This window comes from Triticum aestivum, chromosome 1D, assembly GCF_018294505.1.
Source record: "Triticum aestivum cultivar Chinese Spring chromosome 1D, IWGSC CS RefSeq v2.1, whole genome shotgun sequence".
In the NCBI taxonomy this organism is placed as follows: Eukaryota; Viridiplantae; Streptophyta; class Magnoliopsida; order Poales; family Poaceae; genus Triticum; species Triticum aestivum.
This window is the reverse complement of record NC_057796.1, coordinates 480,523,526-480,530,645: the sequence shown is the minus strand read 5'-3', so window position 1 is coordinate 480,530,645 and position 7,120 is coordinate 480,523,526. Positions and strand designations below refer to the sequence as shown.

General features: G+C 44.3%; 1 long non-coding RNA gene across 2 annotated transcripts; it reads left to right on the top strand.

Annotated features, from left to right (window-relative positions):
* The first annotated feature begins 283 nt into the window (after positions 1-283).
* On the top strand, positions 284-4,909 carry LOC123183225 (uncharacterized). Of its 2 annotated transcripts, XR_006492475.1 has the most exons (4): positions 284-770; positions 1,922-3,031; positions 3,288-3,398; positions 3,474-4,909. It is a non-coding gene; the product is annotated as an uncharacterized lncRNA (long non-coding RNA). The 2 variants fall into 2 exon arrangements; XR_006492474.1 differs by having other exon boundaries at positions 286-3,031; positions 3,474-4,905.
* The last annotated feature ends 2,211 nt before the right edge of the window (positions 4,910-7,120 follow it).

Sequence of the window (7,120 nt, the reverse complement as noted above, 5' to 3'; positions counted from 1 at the left end):
CCGACGACGCGAAATCAATAATGCATGCAGCCAAAATGTGGGTCCCGCGTGACTGTGTGCAAGAAAGAGCCGTCGATGCGACATGCGGCCTTACATGTCGGTCCTACCCGTACCTGGAGTAGTGACGGTCAAAGGGCTTTGACCGGACGGTAAGACACGGTTTGACCTTTTATGAGGCGTGGACCAGTGTAGAAGGGCAAAAGTGAGCAAAGTTAGATGAGGGAAAAACTGAGTAAAACTAAGAAAGGATGGTCGTGAAAATAGAAATAAAAAAGAAAAGATCTGATGCAAGCAATCCACCGGACCATCACCGACCACACGTCTCCCCCACGCTCTCACACTCTCCGGTGTCCGCTCCGGCGGCCTCTCTCTCTCTCTCTCTCTCTCTCTCTCTCTCTCTCTCGTGCGGCTTGCCGTTGAGATGCCCGCCGCCGTCACCAGATCCGTCCTCCCCATCGTGCAGTTGAGATGTGTCGCCGCCGCCGCCAACGACGACATCTTCCTCGGCCGCCGGAGCTCAGATCCGCCCTGCCCCTCCGGCTGCCGTCGATACAGACCACGACCGACGCCTCCAGTCATCTCCTATGTACTCCTACATCGACGGGGTCGTGCTTCCTTCTCGGTCGCCATGGGTGTGGAGTGCCTGACCACAGCCTGTGCGTAAAATCCCCAAATTTCACACGGTGACAAACTCCGTCTCCCCATTGACGCCCGTCTCCAGCGAGGGTTCCTCCTCAACCGCTCTGTCATGGCCCCCTTCATCTCCGCGGGTGAGATCTCTCGCTCCTTCCCTTCATCTCCCCTCCCGAGATCCCAACACTATCAACTATTAACCCTCCGTTTGATTTTTTGTTAACGCTGGCCGGCAAACATACTGATTCACCTCTTGTTGTTTCTCAAATAGGCTAGTCATCAAGAGTAAGTGTAGTTTGGTTTGGATGTTATCATATAACCCGCTGCTAAATCTTTCGTCACCACAATCAGTTTACATTAGGTTCTCTGGACGGATCTGGTTATCTATATCTATACTTACTGAATGTGTCCGTGTGTTCATATTTGCTTAGGTATTTTATTACATGACCAAAAAAATCGTATCACAGTGTCTTGCTTCATCCGCCGGCCCTGGGATGTGAGTGATTGAACTCTTCCCCTGGATCATCTAGAACTCAAACAATTTAGATGTAGTCCTATGCCATAATGTCCACATGAGCAGCGATGCCAAACGTACTGCCTGCTGGTTATCCACATCTGGTTTGTGTCTTTGTCTTTTTCAAATTAGTTATGCCTGAAAACATGAAAAGTGTTTGGGGATTAATCCCAGCACGGCATTCATCGTCTTGCTGTGACTACCCTCCTCCCTTAATACTTGAATATGGCGATGTAACTAGCGTCTATTTTACAGAAGTATTTTTACATCGTGCATGAGTTTCTGTTACATCAGCGATACTAGTACAGTTATTTCAGGTCATGACAAGTATCCCAACTGGATGTAATCTTTCTTTTTTTTGTACATCCAGTATGATAGAAACATGTAACACTCATACGTAATTTTTTTAACCATCCTGGATGTAAACATTTTGATCTGAAAGTAGCTTCTACATCTTCATTTTTTACATCCTTAATGATTGAATGATATAACACCAGTTTAATCTGAGTTGTAACTTTTACTAAATGAAGCGAAAGCAACACCATCCAATTACTAATGCAGCAGAGGGTAATTCTAGCCCATACCCTGCATAATAAACAAAAATACAATTTTAAAATGGAGACACTAATGCGTCCACAAATATGCAAGAAACTAATCAGGGATTGCTGTAACATCATCCAGTTACCAACTCTTAAATCCTACATGTTGCAGCATGAGCGTATTTTTCTCTCATTTCGTTTCTCTAACTTTTCTGTAAATGCCTTCTTTTTGTAGAATCCTACATGTTGCAGCATGAGCGTATTTTTCTCTCATGAAGATATTGCCTTGTCTGCCTCATGCATCCAAACATTGCAAAATCAAACAAACTAAATTGCAAAAGTAAATCATAATTTTGGAACATGATTCTACTGGAAGCATGTTCAGGGAAGTTCAGGCTGAGCCACCAACATTCTTACAGCATCCGGACTTGACATTTCAGTCAGGTTCCAGAAAAGGTAACAAAAACAAAACAACCCATTGGCAAGATTTGCCATTTCTAGTCACCTACGCTATATGTCTCGGGCCCACGCATTGACCATTCCATACCTATTTCCAGTAAGTATTTCTTTTCTCGTCTCATCATAGAACATGGCGGTTACCCCTGACAGGGCCTCAGCAACTGTGTGTGCTACTGGAGGCTCCCCAGTTTGAGCAGTAAGCCCAGTTTGGTTGTCACTGATTTCAGCTAGCCGTTTCCCGTTGCAAATATTAGTTACATTGATCAGTGCACCTTCAAAGCCTGCAATAACAATGTCATTATCATAAGTTCAGAACTACCCGATATTGGGTTAACCAGGGTTAGTTTAGTTAAAAGAATATTACCTCGAGCAGGTGCAAAGTAAGACATCAGGATCTTGGCACTGTCATTGATCGCAAATTGCTTCAGCTGTAAGGGCGGAGGGTATTGCACCTCTGTTAAAAGCTCAGCGTTGCAATTGAAAATCGAAACTTCAGCTGCCGATCCAATAATTATTAGATTATCGCCTAGAATTTGACACCACAGGTTGAAGCTTTTAATGGTTGCTTGTCCTTATTATCCTTGCATAACTGAACCAGGAAAAGCTGCAGTTTAGTATCGTACTTCAATGATATATTGATAATAATAGAACCTAGTTAATGTATTGGGGCGTATGATACCTACTTTTTTTATCACGAGTGGCTTCTTGGCCTGGCTGAGAACTAGTGTATCTCGCATTAGGTTAATGTAATCGACATCGATTGTGTCCTTGATCTGAATCTTGTAACTTTTAGTTGCAGATCCTTCCTGTATTGAGAATGCTTGTATGGGAATGCGACCGAACTGATCCCTTCTGTACTCAAGGATCAGCATATTGTGACTGCAAGGTAGTCAGTATGAAACTATGATATTTATTTTTGCAAAGAGACACTTTAGCTAGGATGCAATTAAGTAACTAACAGAAATAAAATAGATTACCTTCTCTTGAAGGATTGCATATTTCCCACCTGTACTGATCTGACCATGCGGAAATCCTTCAAGTCAAATATAGAGATAGACTTCAACCTGACATTTTTTTATTTGTTTAGCTTATAGAAATATATAATTGCGTATAGTTATTTTTTGTACCATATTTATATACAGGTACCTATTGTTGTTCTGTGATGAAATCACTGCTGCCTTCTCAATATCTTGGAACATCTCCACATCGTCAGCATCTTTAATCTCTACTTCGTGGAATACCCTTCGACGCCGGTATGGATTGTGTTCCTTAATTGAACTGCAACATAAATAAAATCATCTCATGAATTTTCTGTCTATTGACTGTAGGTAACTTGCTCTAGAGGTTGTAATATGGTGGCTCACATTCTAGCAACATATGGGATAAATCTAAAATCTAGCGATGGCGTCCACAAAACCCTCTGTCACAGATCTGATGCTGCTGGTTTGAAAGGTTGAAAGGAAATTATCATCTACTCTAGCGATGGCATCCTATGGTGCTAAACTGAGGCTGGTGGACTCAATGCTGATCTCGTTTGCAGTTTATGCCATGTGCTCTATTAGAATCCCTCCCAAGATCTTGGCATACCTCTCGACAAACTACACCACCTATGCCTCTGGAGAAGAAAAACTGATCAAGGAGAAACTTCAAACTCGCTGGCTGCATGGACGATGGTGTGTAAACCAAAACAGAAAGGGGGGCTGGGGGTCCCCGACACCAAGATCTTAAACACTGCACTTCTCTTGAAGTTCCTAGACAAATTCTACAATCACCATGATGTGCCATGGGTCGAGTTGATTTGGTCCACGTACTCCACTAGTTCTGTAACGCACGCGGCGGGCCCATGTGGATCATTTTGGTGGAGAGAGTTAATGCCCTTATGCCGATTTAACGCGGGATCACCTCTGTTTCTACTCTCTTCTGGAAGAATCAGTGGTGCGGGCAGATACTCTCGGATGCCTACCCGAGAGCTTTCTCTTATGCTGTTTATGAAGATGCCACTGTCGAGCAATTTCTCACGATGCACTTGCTTGGTGAAGGCTTACATCTACCAATGTCAGTTCAGGTGCGCCAGGAGGTGGCCCAACTACACTTTGAGACTGCCAAAACTAGCATCAATACTATGGCTACTGATGACTGGGGGCCTAGGTACACGTCTGCTTGATACTACACATTTCTTCAGACAATTCAGGAACCCTTCAAACGGATTTGGAGGTCCAGGTGCGTTATGAAGCTGAAAGTGTTGGCTTGGTTGCTACTGTCAGATGGCCTAAACACCAAAGATATGTTAGGTTGCAGGCATTACGTGGTGGGACCGGGCTCGCAGCGATCTGACTGCTGCGCCCTTTGCCTTACCCAATCCAATGAAACTGTAGAGAACTTGATCTTCTCGTGCACCTTTGCTAGGGAGTGATGGAGCAAACTTGGAATAACGTGGGGGGCTGGAAACGACAGATTTGAATGGTTGACACATGCCAAGAGGGGCCAGGCTCATGTTCATGGAAGTCTTTGTGGGGGTGCCTGGCGCAGGAGGTTTAAGCAGGACTTTGGTCTGCTCAAGTGCCTTCTTTTTTTGCCTGCTGTCAGAGTTCTTCCTCTTCTTTTATTTATTGCTTTGGGCAGCCCCCATGGCGGTGCCCCCCGTGTGTATTTTGTAAATCATGTAACTCCTACACATTTACTGTGCTTGCTTAATACAATGAGACTAGGAAACTCTCCTACAGTCATTTAAAGTTCAAAAAAGAAAAATCTGAAATCTAGCGTTGGTGAACTGCAACAAAACTATTTATTTGACTGCAGTGTGTGTTCCTTTACAGGAAAAGATTGCTGTGAAGCTACCAATCAATCAGTGGCATGATTTTATATCTACTGTACTTCCTAGATAAGCAAGCACTATGATGATTACTGTAAACTTGATATTCGTCTGATGATTGTAAAGCAGTTCTATCAGTAGCATATTACTGTAAACCAGTTGTAGCAGAGTAGAAAGACTCACTCTATATCTATTGCCGAGCAATTGATGTCCAACGACCTTGATTTAATAAAATGAGACACTAGGATCAGCGACCTTGTGCTTGGAACCCATTCGATCTTCATTATCCGATCATCTATTTGTTTATTCAGAGCGCAAAGCCTGGTGTTTATACCTGCGGCCACAAAACCCAACCAGTTTCTTACATTAGGACCTAAAATGCACTAGTGTTTTTACCAACCAACATGACATGTTGAGAAAATTGCTTGCCTCTGTCAAAAGCTACGCACAGCCCTGATTCAGCAAGGGTAATCAGTACATTTTCAGCTTGTAGAATCGTCTTGATCTGCCTCATTCGTTGCAATTCTAGATGTACAAAATTGTAACTCGCAAAATCATTGAAATTGTACTCTCCCTGCAGATGTAATGAAACACATTCAGTAACTGGGGGACGAGACAGAGAGCTGGGGAGGAAGAAGAAGAAGAAGAAGAAGAAGAAGAAGAAGAAGAAGAAGAAGGGGGAGAGGGGAAGAATACCTTCAGAACGATGTTCTTGAAACCCTCTTCGAAAACCACTGAGCTTCTGCCATTAGCGAGCCTTCCGAGCCCGAGCTCGCGGAGGTGGATCATCTGAAGGTAGTTCTTCTCGGGCGCAGGCCAGAGCTTCCGCTTGCGTCCGTCTTGGCGATCAGGCCCCGCTACATTCTCGCCGGAGACGTCCTGGATTTCGTGTCCTGTCCCCGCGCCGGCCCCGCCGCCTTGCCCGGCTGCCCCGCCCTCTTGCCCGGCCGCCCGGCGCTCTTGCCCGGCAGCCCAAACACATTGCCCTGCAGCTCCGCCGCCTTTCCTGGCCGCCCCGCCTTCTTGCCCGGCCACCACGCTGGCTGGCCCGTCCGCCCGTCCGCTCCGGTGCTCTGGAGCCGCACTTCTTTGCCACCCATTGGGAATCGCCCCGCTCCTGGGCCACTCTGACAGTTCTATACGACGCCTGGGAAGGCCCCTTTCCTCCCCTTCCCTGCAATTTCTCATCGGCAAGAAACAAGAACCGATCAAGAAATCTGCAGCAAACCAAGAATCGATCAAAGAAAGAGAAGAGAGAAACAAAGGAAGTTACATTGGCGAAATGTTGTTATCTTGACAAGATTCCCGTTCCAAGAACTTGATTCGACCCGACTCTTCAAGAATTGGTTCGGGTTCAGAAGCAAGATGGCGAAGGCGGGAGGTGGAAGATGAAGTTTGTTATGTTTTTTTTTTCGTCCAGTAGGCCTGGGAGGTAAAGAGGGGCTGCCACTTATATACGGGCCTCGAAAAGGTGGGCCTAGAAACGGGCCGGAAGATTTACCCAACGCGAGGGTTTTTCTTTCTTTCTCCTTCTATCTATTGTAGCGACAGATGTTCGTATGATTTACCAAAGTAATATTTTTTCTTTGTGCGAAAATTTACGAGAGGAATTGAAGCAAGCCTTGCATCCTCCGACCGAAGCAAAAAAAATAAAATTTGCAGGGGACCGCCGAAGCAATGGCTGAAAAATATTTGGGCATGCGCGCGGATGTGGGGAAATACAAAAACAGAGCATTCACCGGATATCCAATTCGGCTTGGAGCATTTGCAGGGTTCGAGCCAAAAATGTTTATCTGCAAATGTTAAAAAGTATGGTTTTTTAGATATGGATATATTTATGTCCAAATGTTTAGGTATAAAGCCCAAGCATTTTGATCCGTGCAAAATTTGTACACCAATTTTTTTTGGCATTTCTTGACTATTTAATTTTGTTTTGTTTTTCACCGACAAAACACTATTGTTCCATTCCACATGGAAATTTTCAAGCACGTTTTTGAACACTATGTGAACATGTACAAAAACTTATTTCTTTAGAAAAAACTTGTTTGCTTTTTTAATTTTTTGTTCATCGCGGGAGCATGGTCAACATGCACGATGAGAATTGTCATGTAAAATATGGATTTTTTTCAGAATTTATTTTTCCTTTTTAGACATTAAGTAAAT